This window comes from Pongo pygmaeus, chromosome 1 (genome assembly GCF_028885625.2).
Source record: "Pongo pygmaeus isolate AG05252 chromosome 1, NHGRI_mPonPyg2-v2.0_pri, whole genome shotgun sequence".
Taxonomy (NCBI): domain Eukaryota; kingdom Metazoa; phylum Chordata; class Mammalia; order Primates; family Hominidae; genus Pongo; species Pongo pygmaeus.
Genome location: NC_072373.2, coordinates 88,043,293 through 88,058,224, shown reverse-complemented (window position 1 = coordinate 88,058,224; position 14,932 = coordinate 88,043,293). Strand labels below are relative to the sequence as shown.

At 41.5% G+C, this 14,932-nt stretch overlaps 1 protein-coding gene across 3 annotated transcripts in view; it reads left to right on the top strand.

The window, feature by feature from the left end:
* The window catches only part of LOC129044906 (uncharacterized protein C1orf226), a 313,541-nt gene that overhangs the window by 31,184 nt on the left and 267,425 nt on the right, over positions 1–14,932 (top strand). The window lies entirely within an intron of this gene.

The window sequence follows — 14,932 nt, the reverse complement described above, 5'->3', positions numbered from 1 at the left end:
TTTGATTACTGGAGCCGTGTAGTACAGTTTGAAGTTAGCATGATGCCTCCAGTTTTGTTATTGTTGTTTAGGATTGTCTTGGCTATTTGGGTTCTTTTTTGGTTATATATGAATTTTAAAATAGCTTTTTCTAATTCAGTGAAGAATGTCAATGATTAGTTTAATGGGAATAGCATTGAATCTATAAATTACTTTGGGCAGTATGTACTTTGGGCATTTTTATTATATTGATTCTACCTATCCATGAGGATGGAATGTTTTTCCATTTGTTTGTGTCCTCTCTGATTTCTTTGAGCAGTTGTTTGCGGTTCCCCTTGAAGAGGTCCTTCCCTTCCCTTGTTAGCTATATTCCTAGGTATTTTATTCTTTTTGTAGCAATTGTGAATGGGAGTTCATTCATGATTTGGCTCTCTGCTTGCCTGTTGTTGATGCATAGGAATGCTAGCAATTTTTGCACATGGATTTTGTATCCTGAGACTTTGCTGAAGTTGCTTATCAACTTAAGAAGCTTTTGGGCTGAGATGATGGGGTTTTCTAGATATATGATCATGTCATCTGCAAACAAAGATAATTTGACTTCCTCTCTTCCTATTCGAATACCCTTTATTTCTTTCTCTTGCCTGACTGCCCTGGCCAGAACTTCCAATACTACGTTGAATAGGAGTGGTGATAGAAGAGGGCATTCTTGTCTTGTGCTGGTTTTCAAGGGGGAATGCTTCTAGCTTTTGCCATTCAATATGATATTGGCCGTGGGTTTGTCATGCATGGCTCTTATTATTTTGAGGTATGTTCCAGCTACACCCTGTTTATTGAGAGTTTTTAACATGAAGGTATGTTGAATTTTATCCAAGGTCATTTCTTCTGCATCTATTGAGATAATCATGTAGATTTTATCTTTAGTTCTGGTTATGTGATGAATTACATTTATTGATTTGTGTATGTTGAACCAACCTTGCATCCCAGGGATGAAGCCAGCTTGATCATGGTGGATAAACTTTTTGATGCGCTGCTGGATTTGGTTTGCCAGTATTTTATTTAGGATTTTTCACTGATGTTCATCAAGGATATTGGCCTGAAGTTTTCTTTTTTTGTTGTATCTCTGCCAGGTTTTGGTATCAGGATCACGCTGGCCTCATAGAATGAGTTAGGGAGGAGTCCCTTCTTTTCAGTTGTTTGGAATAGTTTCAGTAGAAATGATACCAGGTCTCTTTGTACCTGTGGTAGAATTCAGGTGTGATTCCATGTGGTCCTGAGCTTTTTTTGGTTGGTAGGCTATTTCTCAATTTCAGAACTCCTTTTTAGTCTATTCAGGGATTCAGTTTCTTCCTGGTTCAGTCTTGGGAGGATATATGTGTCCAGGAATTTATCAATTTCCTCTAGTTTTTCTAGTTTATTTGCATAGAAGTGTTTATAGTATTCTCTGGTGGTGGTTTGTATTTCTGTAGGGTCAGGGGTGATTTTCTCCTTAATATTTCTGATTGTGTTTATTTGATTCTTCTCTCTTTTCTTCTTTATTAGTCTGGCTAGTGGTCTATTTTATGAATTTTTTCAAAAAACCAGCTACTGGATATGTTGATTTGTTTGAAGGTTTTTTTGTGTCTCTGTCTTCTTCGGTTCTGCTCTGACCTTGGTTATCTCTTGTCTTCTGCTAGCTTTTGGGGGTTTGTTTGCTCTTGGTTCTCTAGTTCTTTTAGTAGAGATGTTAGGTTGTTAACTTGAGATCTTTTTAGCTTTTTGATGTGGGCATTCAGTGCTATAAATTTCCCTCTTAACACTGTTTTAGCTGCGTCCCAGAGATTCTGGTACGTTGTCTCTTTGTTCTCATTGGTTTCAAAGAACTTCTTGATTTCTGCCTAATTTCATTATTTATTCAAGAGTCATTCAGGAACAGGCTGTTCAATTTCCATGTAGTTGTGTAATTTTGAGTGAATTTCTTAATCTTGCGTTCTAATTTGATTGCGCTATGGTATGAGAGACTGTTATTATTTCATTTTTTTTTTTGCGTTTGCTGAGGAGTGTTTTACTTCTGATTATGTGATCAAATTTAGAGTAAGTGCTGTGTGGGAATGAGAAGAATGCATATTCTGTTGTTTTTAGGTGCAGAGTTCTGTAGATATCTATCACGTCCACTTGATTCAGAGCTGAGTTCAGGTTCTGAATACCTTTGTTAATTTTCTGTCTCAGTGGTCTGTCTAATATTGACAGTGGGGTATTGAAGTCTCCCACTACTACTCTGTGGGAGTCTAAGTCTCTTTGTAGGTCTCTGAGAACTTGCTTTATGAATCTGGGTGGTCCTGTATTGGGTACATATATATTTAGGATAGTTATCCCTTGTTGAATTGAACCCTTTACCATTATGTAATTCCCTTCTTTGTCTTTTTTGATCTTTGTTGCTTTAAAGTCTGTTTTGTCAGAAACTAGGATTGTGACCCTTATTTTTTTCTGTTTTCCATTTGCTTGGTAAATTTTCCTCCATCCCTTTATTTTGAGGCTGTTTATGTCTTTGCACACAGCATACCAATGGTTGGCTCTTTATGCAGCTTGCCATTCTGTGTCTTTTATTTGGGGCATTTAGCCCATTTACATTTAAGGTTAGTATTGTGATATGTGAATTTGATTCTGTCATCATGACGCTAACTGGTTATTTTGCAGACTTGTTTATATGATTGCTTCATAGTATCACTGGTCTGTGTACTTCAGTGAGTTTTTGTAGTGGCTAGTAATGATTTTTTGTTTCTATTTTTAGTGCTTCCTTCAGAAGCTCTTGCAAGGTAGGTCTGTTGGTGACAAATTCCCTCAGCATTTGCTTATCTGAAAAGGATCTTATTTCTCCTTTGCTTATGAAGCTTAGTTTGGCTGGATATGAAATTCTGGGTTGGAAATTCTTTGCTTTAAGAATGTTGAATATTGGCCCCCAATCTCTTCTGGCTTGTAGGGATTCTGCTGAGAGTTCTGCTGTTAGTCTGATGGGCTTCCCTTTGTAGGTGACCTGGCCTTTCTCTCTGGCTGCCCTTAACATTTTTTCCTTCATTTCAACCTTGGAGGATCTGATTAGTTTGTGTCTTGGGGTTGATCTTCTCATGGAGTGTCTTACTAAGGTTCTCTGCATTTTCTGAATTTGAATGTTGGCATATCTTTCTAGGTTGGGGTAGTTCTCCCGCATGATATCCTGAAGTATGTTTTCCAGCTTGGTTCCTTTTTCCCCATCTCTTTCAGGTACTCTACTCAGTCATAGGTTTGGTGTCTTTACATAATCCTATATTTCTTGGAGGTTTTGTTAATTCCTTTTCATTCTTCTTTTCTCTGCTCTTGTCTGCCTATCTTATTTCAGAAAGGTAGTCTCTGAGATTCTTTCTTTCACTTGGTCTGTTCTGCTACTGATACCTGTCATTGCATTGTGAAGTTCCTGTGTTGTGTTTTTCAGCTCCATCAGATTGGTTGTGTTCCTCTCTAACCTGCCTATTGTGGCTATCAGCTCCTGTATTGTTTTATCATGATTCTTAGCTTCTATGTATTGAATTACAATACGTTCATTTAGCTAGGCCAAGTTTGTTATTACCCACTTTCTGAAGCCTTCTTCTGTCAGCTCAGGCATCTCAGCCTCAGTCCAGTTTTGTGCCTTTGCTGGAGAGGTGTTGTGGTCATGTGAAGGAGAAGGGGCATTCTGGTTTTTGAGTTTCTGTGTTTTTGCGTTGATTGTTTCTCATCTTTATGGGCCTATCTACCTTAGATTTTTGAGGTTGCTGACCTTTGAATAAGGTTTTTGAGGGGTCTTTTTTTGTTGGTGGTGTTGTTTTCTGTTTGTTTTTCTTTTAACAGTCAGGCCACTCTCCTGTAGCACTGCTGCAGTTTGCTGGGGGTCCACTCCAGACCCTAGTTGCCTTGGTTTTTCTGTACCCAGAGGTGTCACCAGTGAAGGCTGTGAAACAGCAAAGATGGCAGGCTGCTCCTTCCTCTGGAAGCTCTGTCCTAGGAGGGCATTGACCTGTTGCTGTTCTGCACACACCCGTAGGAGGTGGCTGGAGACCCCTGTTGGGAGATCTCACCCAATTAGGAGGAATGGGATCAGGGACCTGCCCAAAGAAGCAGTCTGGCTGCCCTTTGGTAGAGCAGGTGTGCTGTATTAGGGGGGTACCATTCCTCGTTCAGATCATTTGTATACTACAAAGCCAGCAGGCTGGAACAGCTGAGTCTACCAAACTGCAGAGATGGTGGCCGCCTCTACCCCTGGGAGCTTTGTAGCAGGGAGAGATCAGAGCTCTCTCTGTAGAACCCTTGCTGGAGTGGCTGAAGCCCCCACAAGGAGGTCTCGCCCAGTGAGGAGGAATGGATCTGGGTCCTGCTTAAAGAAGAAGTCTGGCCATGATCTGGCAAGGCAGCTGTGCTATGGGGGAACCCTCCTTCTCCGGACCGCCTGTATTCTTCAAAGCCACCAGGCTGAAATGACGGAGTCTACCGAACCACAGGGATGGTGGCCGGTCCTCCCCTCTGGGAACACCATCCTGACTCAGGATGACTCCAGCCTGCTGCCACCAGCTAGCTGGAATTCCAAGCCAGTGGGTCTCAACCCATGTGGTGCTGTGGAAGTGGGGCCCAAAGAATGATGCCGCTTGGCCCCCGACTCAGCCCCCTTCCTAGGGACATGCATGGATGGATCTCCCACCTTGCCATGGATCCCGGGGCCAGAGTATGCAAAATTCCTGGATCTCTGTGTGTGGCTGAGCCACTCCCTGAGTGGCTGCTCTGCTGAGATTCCTAACAGCTCTGTGTATTGGACCCAAATCCCTGGTGGTGTGGGCTCATGTGGGGATCTCCTGATAACGTGGGTTGCAAAGATCCATGGGAGAAGCATGGTTTCCCAGGCAGGGCTGCACAATCACCCACTGCTTTCCTTGGCTGGGGGTTGGGGTTCCCTTGGCTCCGTGCAGCTCCTGGATGGGCCAGTGCCCCATCCTGCTTCTCTTTGCTGTCTGTGGGTTGAGCTGTTTGCCTGGTCAGTCCCAATGTGAGAACCCAGATATCTCAGTTGAAGTTGCTGAATTCACTTGCTCCTTTCATTCCTTTCTCTGAGCACCATGAACCGGAGCTCCTTCCAATCGACCCAATGGTGTCTTTTAAAAACTTACATTTTCTTGCTACTGGGGGCTGGTATTCTTTGCTTGTATTTTATGGCTCTTTTCACTACTAGATCACCTTAAATGTTTCTCATCTTCTCTATTCCAGATTCTCTATTCTCCATCTTCTCTATCTCATCTTTCTTAGACTGTTCAACAGTAGACCCTTGACTTACGACCAGAAATGTGAAGAATTATTGCCACAAGTGGCTTATAATACTATGAAAAGATGCTCAACTTGACTTGTAGAGTAATGTAGATTACATCCAGATAGCATTTCTCATGATCAGATTGGCAAAATTCCAAAAGTTTGACCACAACTCTGTTGACAAACTGTAGGGGGAAATAGATACATACATTGTTATTTGCTGGGGGAATGCAAAATAGCATAAAGCTGATCTATTAATATGTGGGGGAATGGGCAATACCCAGTACAATTAAATCTACAGTAAATCTAAAGATTGCTAGATAAAATTCCTAGAATCCTCTAGGAATCTATCCCAAAGATTTACTGGCAAAATATTTTTTATGAAATATGCGTTTTACTATTCATTGGCACACTATTCGTAGTAGCAAAAAGCTGCAATGACTGAAATATTCTTCATTAGAGGACTAGTTGGGTCAGCTGTGATGCTTCCATAGGATGGAAAACTATGAAGCTGAAAAAAGAAATGGGAAATATATCGGTAATAGAGTGATTGTCATGATATATTAAGTGAAAGAACAAGATACCACTTGTCTAAGAAATAAGAGAATATGTATTTTCTTCAATATTTGCTTTCTTTTAAAAGAATAAACCATTAGATAATAATAATAGAAAAAAAGAAGAAGGGTAATGGGATGGAGGGAAAGGAATAAAACCTAATCATTTCTGAATATACTTATACTGAATAAACAATATGAACTCAAAGCATTTTAGTATTTTTTAAAAACATGGTCTAGCTCTGTCCACAGAGAAGGGCCAGAAACTATGGCCGGCCCAGTAACAATGAGCATTCCATGTGCCAGATTGTGATTGCCAAATACCATTTCCTACAAAAAATAACCAGGGCTCTTTGAAACAATGGCTGCTTTCAGATTTGGAGCAGGAGATATACAAGATGTGCCTGGTTCATCCTTTTATACCAGCAAGCAGGGAAACTCTGGAGGACTCCCAGGGTCATGTTGTAGAAGGACTCAGGAACCAACGTGAAGAGGTTCCTACTGGTCAAGTTTGAACATCATTTTGGATAATACAGCACTGGATTGAAACAATCACACAGGTTTAAATACATGAGTTTATAGTGATACTCAAGAAAAAAAAATCAGTCACTTTTGTAGGATGCTAGGAAATTAATGAATTACTTTGAAAACTGGTAAATAAAGGGAAAGAAATAAGCATTTTACAAACTATGCCTTAGGATGACCAAACTGGTAATGAAGGAAAGTTTCTCTTTATAAAAGTAGCTACAGGAGAGATGAAGAGGGAATGATATCACATCATTATTATTTTGTAATCCCTAGTTCATGGATCTAGGCAATGATCAACAATGGCTGCTGACAACATGAAAAAACATTGCCAAAAAGATTGCCTAATCTGAACAAGCCTCTAAATTTAACAAACATTAAAAAAAAGGATTTATACAGGGGGCAGAGGAATGTGTTAAATAAAACTATGGGAGTGCAATCAGCAACATTTAGAAGTAGGAAACTACAGAAAAATAACCTGGAGTTTCAATAGTTGCCAATAGATATGAAAAAAAAGATGGAGGGTAGACTTATAGATTAAACATAGATGTATTAATGTATTAGTCTGTTCTCACACTGCCAATAAAGATATACCGGAGATTGGATAATTTATAAAGGAAAGAGGTTTAATGGATTCACAGTTCCACATGGCTGGCGAGGCTTCAGAATCATGGCGTAAGGCAAAGGAGAAGCAAAGGCACATCTTCTATGGTGGCAGGCAAGAGAGCTTGTGCAGGGGAACTCCCATTTATAAAACCATCAGATCTTGTGAAACTTATTCACTACCATGAGAACAGTATGGAGGAGACCACCCCTATGATTCAATTATCTCCAGCTGGCCCCACCTTGACATATGGGGATTATTACAGTTCAAGGTGAGATTTGGGTGGGAGCACACCCAAACCATATCAATTAACCAGTTGCAGTGTGTGAACCTTATTTGGATCTTAAGGATAACAAAGTGTTTAACAATTTTGAGACAACCAGGGAGAATTTGAGCACTGACTGGCTATCTGATAAAACAAATTGTTAGTTGTTTTCAGGTGAGATAGCATTGTGGCAATTGTATTTAAAGAAAGGTCTTTATCTTTTAAAGGTGCATATTGAATTATTTACTTCTGAAATAAGATGACATTTTATTTGGGATTCGTTTTTAAAATAAAGGGCTGATGAGGAAGCAGGTGGGTATGGATGAAACCAGAGTCGCCCTGTGTTAATGGTGACTGAAACTGAGTAATGCGTTTATTCATTGTACTATTCTTTCTATTTTTGTGTATGTTTAAGCTTTTCAGTGGTAAAACATTAAATGAAAATAGCATTCTTAGCTTAAATAGGGCTCAGAAGAAGGGAATTTCTGAGAAGTTCTATGTAAAATGGGTCTCTATTAAGTTTCATTTTTATAATGTCTTTGTACATCCGAGATAAGTTCCTAGAGGGAAACAGAATGCACACTGGGTATCTGCAACTCTTTCCTGTTTTAGTTCAGCTCACCAAGCCCTTAAATTCCTGATCACAGAGGAAGACAACCCAAGTTTGCATCCCAGGGAGACCATTTGAAAGATGACTTCTAAATCTAGATTATGATTCTCATTTAATCTGGCTCTGACCTCTCCCATCATCCCTTCCAGCCAACTGCAGACTGCAGTGTCTCTGAAGATGGAAAAGGACCTGTTTTCCAATTTCCAAATGCTCAAGCACCCTTTGAAAAGCCATCAACCTAGAGAGGGACTGTGACCTCCCCATGTCACTTGGCAAGTGAGTGAGATAGCTGAGATTCGAACCTGGGTCTCTGAACTTCCACTGTGCTGCATTCTACTGCTTTGCTCTCATTGAATAAGTTAAATTCTACATGCTGATTCCCCTCCCGTGAGGGGTGCCTGTATTCTTTGTTGAGCTCACAGTGTGCTTTTTAGGAAGAGTTTTTGCCCTAAGTTATTTATAGACCACTGTGCCTGTCTGGGCACATGTTCACCAGCCAAATAACTTTTAACATGCCCAAGGAAATGAACACAGGCTCCAGGGTCTGAGGAATATTAAACTGTGGGCAAGGAAAATTTTAATATGGATTATACTAATAAATTTGGTGCTTTAGAATTTCAAACATGATTCAAATACATACATCACGTTATTTGTTCCTCCTTACCTTACCTGCTATTATCAGTGATGGAATGGCTTGTCAAGTCTAAGACCCCAATCAGAATCTTATGACTTCAAAATCCTCTCTCTCTATTTTATCACACTACCTCTTTCTTTTGGCAGAATTTGAAAATAGTAATGTGATGTCTTTAGGTGATGCCAATGACCTATCAGAGTATGGCTTAGGCTGTTGCTGTCATCATCACCAAATGAGTAACAATGATTTCTAGTTCAATTTAGTACTCACTGTGTGACAGGCATGTTTGGAAACTTGAGTTCTGTCTAATATTTAAAAATAATAAAATTTAATTTTCATAAAACCGCTATGATGTACATATTAAAGTTGTATTTGCTGTGTGACATTGGATAAAATTAAATAGTTTCCAAAGTCACAGCACTAATAAATAGTAGAGCCAGGATTTGAATCCAGGACTGTCTGATGCCAGGCCCTGAGCTGTAGCCATTAAGTCACTCACTGATGTCCATTCATTCAATTAGCAGATATTTATTGAGCATTTACTCTATGCCAGGTACTGTCTCAGGCACTGGGGATACAGTTGTGATGAGATGGATATCCTCCCTTGTCCTTATACAACTTACAACTAGTGAGTAAGACAGACAGTAAACAAGATGTTTTTAGGCAGTGATGAGTGGTTTGTAGGAAGTAAAACTGGGCAATGTGACACAGTGTCTGGAGTATAAGACTAGGATGCTGCTTTAGGCCTTTGGGGGCTTGTCTGGGGTCAGATAGGACTAGAGTATTCCAGACAGAAGGAACAAGTAGAAATTAAAGATCCTATAGTTGAAACTGGCTTGGTATGTTTGGAGAACAGAAAGAGAATACAGGAGAGAACATGAAAGCCATTGAAGAGGCAGTGCTCATCCAAAAGCGTGGATAGAGCTCCCCACATTCTCATCCCAGCCCCCTGGTGATGTAGGCATGGTTGGGGCGAGGAGTACTGCCTTTGACCGTGGAGGAGAGCTTGTTGACTTGTGATGGGACTCATTTCTGAGAAACAAGCTCCATCCCAGAGGAATGACATATTTCTTCCAGACCATGGGCTCTGTAGTCTCAAAACAGTAGGACAGGGATAAGTAGTTGAGACCTGGCTTGATGGCATGTGTGAAAATGATTTTGGCGTCCTATATGGCATCAAGTAGAAGCAACATCAACAGTGTGGCCTTATTACCAAAAAAGTTGCTGCAGTCAGAGTCTTTCCTGAAGGATAATGTACAGAGAGGTCAATGCCTACCAAATACAAGGAGAACATTTCTGGCCAAAAATGGAATAGATGTCTTGGAATGCTGATGTAGTCCCTCACAGGCATCGAGAAGCTGCTCTGCCCCTGGTCAGGAATATTGCAGAAATGAGTCAAGCCAGGTTAATGTTGGAAGAAGAGTTGGACTAGCTCATCTCTGTGGGCTTTCCAACCTGCAGTCCTCAGGGCCTCATTGCCAGAGTGGCAGTCCATGGCAGTGGTGGTTGGTAACAATTTATGGGAGATGAAATATTCAAACCCAAATTATGTTCCTAACTGGTTTACTGCTCAGGCCAGTGCTCCTTGGTGCTCTGACTCTTCTCACTGTTCTGCAGCCTGTGGTCACTGAGTTGCTCTGGGATCCCTATTATTTTTATTGGCACCTTATTTAATGCAGCTCTACATTTTCTAGCTAACTGGTACCATCTGTCTGTAATCACACTTCTCAGATCTGCCTCCTTGTCATCAGCCTACCTCCCTCTCTGATGGTTGGGAACTAGTTGTATTCTCCAAAGACTTGCTGTACTTTAACATTTTTACTTGGCATGGCCAACAAAGGTACCATATATTGTCTGTGGAAGCCAACAAAAGAAGGCTTGGAAAAGAAGGCTTGAGTTGTCATCTCACATTAAGAGCATCCTGGCCTCTAGTGGAGGGTATACGAGAGTTGGCTCTAGGTTCTGATTCCTTTGTTACTGGGCTTTGACTGTGTAGCCTTGGCCCCCTCTTCAAACCCCTCTGGATTCCAATTGGTTTATCTCTAAACAAGTTGAAGGGATTAGACCAATGGCTCCCTGGAGGGCCCATCCTGCTGTCAGATCATTCAAAGATGTTCATTGCCAGTTCTTTGCACTGTGAGGAACATATTTGGACTTTTAGACAGGCTCTGACTTCTCAGAGCTTGCAGTCCAAGACATTCTGACATGGATGCACATTTAAAAGACACTTTATAGATAGATTATTGATCAATTTTGCCACTAGTGTGAAGCTGTCACTTCTGAAAAAGGGATATGTTTTTCCTTCTCACTTTTACTGCTTTGGTTAAATCGTTTGCCCTAAGAACTCCCTCAAATATAGATATGCATATGCCATAGACTGAGTATATTAGCATTATAAGCATGTCAATGCCATAATAGCACCTTTTTGCATAAATTTATATTCTTTATAACAACTTTATGGGGTGAATTGCTTTAGTCTGCAATAAAAAGATATGGGAATTCAGAGAGGTGAAATATCCCTCTAAAGCTTCTGTAGCTCCTTCATTATGCCTGACTTCAGTGCCTGTGCTTTGTTTGCAGTTCTGGGCTGCATCTCTGAATAGGTATATTAGGTCAGTGGGCGTATCAGGCAGAGGGTGGTGGGGATAGGGGGTTACTGAGGGAGTTAAGTTGACAGGATCAGAGATGAGGATCCCTGGTTTCTAGAGAGGAGGCTGAGGGGAAGCCTACACCTCTTCTCCTGATAACCCTGGGAGGAGGTGGAGCATGAGTCTGACAGCAAGCAGGTTATGGGGGATGTTGGTTCCCATAGTAAGCACAATCGTTGGAGCATTACTGGAGGCAGTCCAGGCATGACTTGGTTGTTAGGACATCCACACATCAAGCCTGCAGAAGTGTATCTGGCAGCCCAGTGGGGTCCTGGGAGCCCCACAGTGGAATGTGTTGTCGGGCAAAGGCTGCTGATGAGGGCACCACCTCTAATGAGTCCATTCTTGCATTGTTGTAAAGAAACACCCGAGACTGGGTAATTTATAAAGAAAAGAGTTTTAATTGGCTCATGATTCTGCAGGCCGTACAGGAAACATGGCAGCATCAGCTAGCCTTCTGGGGAAGCTTCAGGAAACTTATGATCATGGCAGAAGGCAAAGGGGAAGCCAGCACTTTACATGGCCGGAACAGGAGGAAGTGGTGGGGGTGGGGAGGGGTGCCACACACTTTTAAACAACCACATCTTGTGAAAACTCTGTATCACCAGAACAGCACCAAATGGGGAAATCCGCCCCTATGATCCACTACCTCCTGCCAGGCCCCACCTCCCATACTGGGCATTACAATTTGACATAATATTTGGGAGAGGACACAAATCCAAACCATCTCCTCCTCTCACCTGTCCATCCTTCACCTCTTAGGAAGGAGGGCAGCCACAGTAGAGCACTTGCCTCTAGTTGCTCTTGAGCACCCTTCCTGGGTAAGAGAATTAAAAAAAAAAAAACAACAATTTTATGATTCTAAAGGCAGTGTTATTACAGAAAGTTTGAAAACCCAGAATTTATACAGAAAAACACAATAACAACAATGGGAGAATGTTTCCAGTGGTGGTGTGGTAAATATGGCTTCCTTGCTCATTTGTAGTTTCAGTTTAAGGTGGCACAGTGTTTGGATTATAAACAAACACTTAATTTGAATGGAAAGAACTGTGGTGCCTTTCACTCTAAAACCCCAGTGTAGAAAGAGGCCATATTATTTTCCAGCAGGACAAGATCACCCTGTTTAGCTGGTGTATCAGTCAGGGTTCAACCAAAGATGAATAGGGGGTATATATGAAGAGACTTACTGCAAAGAACTGGCTTATGTCAATGTGGGAGCTGTTAGACAAGTGCAACATCTATAGGGCAAGCTTTCACGCAGAACTCTCAGGCACGAACTAAAGCTGCTGTCCAGAGGCAGAGTTTCTTTTTCAGGGGAACTTCAGCTCTGTCCTTTAGGCCTTTTGACTGATTGAATCAGGCTCACATATATTATCTTGGATGGTTTCCCTAAAAGCCAGCTAATTATGGGCCTTCATCACATCTGCAAAATAACGTTCACAGCAATACCTTGATTAGTGTTTGGATAACTGGGGACTGTAACCTAACCAAGTTGACATATACAAAATCTCATCACATCTGATAATCTGTCCTCTTTGAAAATTAATCTGGGGAATTGGATGCATCATCTACCTTGGTTGCCCAGCCCCTCTTTCAACAACCTTCCTTGCTAGGACATAATAAGGGCTAAAGTCAATCCCAGTGGTCTCATCGGGACCTGCCCACCTGCAGCATCGTGTTCTGTCTAGATTTTGTCATATTCACTTGTAGTTCTGCTTCCTAGGTATGCTTAAGTTATCGTTTGCGTCTATGTGACCTCTCCCCATGACTAAATTGGAAGTTGTTGCAGGGGTGGGATGATATCTCCTGTTGCATTTGTCTGTCCGTTGATGGTCTGAGTGCTGGAAGTGCTCTAAGTGGCTTTTCAGTAAACAGTGACTGATATCTATGAGTTAACTTCAGGTCCCATAATGGCCAAGATTCTTATGTCTCCTTGTTATATCTCCTCATGGAAGAAAGAGCAGTTTGTTTCATTGCATTTGTTTTTGTTCATTCACTTACAGATTGCCAAGTGGGCATTGTTCTAGGTACTGAGCCTATAGCAGTGAACAAGACAGACAGGATCCCTCCTCTTTTGGAGCTTTACAAAACTAGTAATGGTTGTTGGTGATGTGGTAGAGGGAGAGGAAGGAAACTAATAATAAACAAGTATACAAATTAAACAAGCGAATTTCAGATACTGTAAGTGTATAAGGGAAAATAAAACAGTATACCATGACTCTAAATTAGGTGGTCACTTTCTAACTTCACATAATGACTCTCTAGCTATGTGGTAATGGGTAAATTACTTCACCTCTTTGAGCCTCAGGTGCTCTGTTTTTTTGTTTTGTTTTGTTTTGTTTTTTTTAAAAGAAGGTAAGAATCTGTGATGTTTGGGTTCCAGGCCAACTAAACTGGGAGCCATTGTAGGTTTTTGTGAGGGGATTCTTGGAAGAGGAATTGTCTAGAAATGTAATTTGGGATGGTGAGAGCTTTGCCTCTCAAATGTGGCTTGCAGACCAGCAGCAGGTATCATTGCAGAGCTTTTTAGAAATGCAGACTCTCAGGCCCCTTCCCAGACCCACTGAGTCCAATGTGCATTTTGCCAACAGCCCCATGTGATTTTTCAGTATAGTTTGAGAAACACTGGAGTGGGAGGTTGAGGGCAAGTTGGAGTAACTCAGGTGTAAAGCATTGGTTTCATCTTGAAAACTAGAGGTGGGGAGGAGGGAGAGAATGAATTCAAAGGTCAGTTTTATCCTGGGTGGTGAGGTCAGTCTCTGAACAATTGACTTAAAATAAACCAACTTATTACCAAGATTGTCAGTTGATCAGATATTTATGGAAGGTATGCAGTTTTTAAATTCTGAGAATTGTACTGGTCTCTATCTAGGAGATAGAGTCTCTATCTAGGAGATATCTCTATCTCTGGGTCCTGAGTCCTCTCACAATGTCAGATACTCAAATTAGAAGGTTGTTCGGCGATTAGAGGATTCAAAGTAGAGGTTGTTCGGCGATTAAAAGGATATTCAAGCTGGCATTGCTGGGTGTGTCATCCTCCTTTACTTAGGAATATTTCCTTTTGAGATCTAGGTTTAGCCTTTGTGAGGCTGAGCCCCTGGCCTCTGAAGTGTGAGGACAGCTGTGTCACCTTCTCCAGAAGCAGGGTCGTGACTCACTTTTGTATGCAGTCTGTGTCACCATTGTCCTCTGTAATGGACTCCTGAGACTGCTTTGCATCCATCATGTTTCAGGTTGATGCCCTGTGGGAGATTCCTAGCCCTTTCTGTCCAGTGCTTCCAGAACGGGCTGCTCCCCAGTAAATTTGCGTGGACAGCTAATGCCATCCATGGGATGTAGAGTCTTGCATGCTCCATCCCCCAGATGGTGACCCTTTGCTCCCCAGGTTTCTTCTTTTGTCTTTCTTGGGATCCATCATATCCAGGGTATTTATTCCATTCAGTGCTTCCTTTGTGCTTGGCATGGTTCGGGTCCCATATTTACTCCTAATTATGGCTCAGACAGATTTTACAGGAGCTGGTAGTTGAATATGATAGATTCATAGTATGTTACCTTGGAATCAGCCATAGTTAGGGACAACTGTGGATGCAGTGAGGTTTTCTTTCAAAAATATCTTGGTGTTTCAGAGATGACACATAGGGAAAGGACAACTGGGCATGCAGAGGATGGGTACAGTTTCTGAATTCACAAATTGACATTCTGATTTGTTGACTTTGATGCAGATTCAGGATGGGTGGGTGTCTTAGAAGTTACTGTGCACATTATGAAGAGAACTTCACTTGCCTGCCCCCACTCCCAACAGCTGCATCCTTTTAACAAGTACAGTTTCC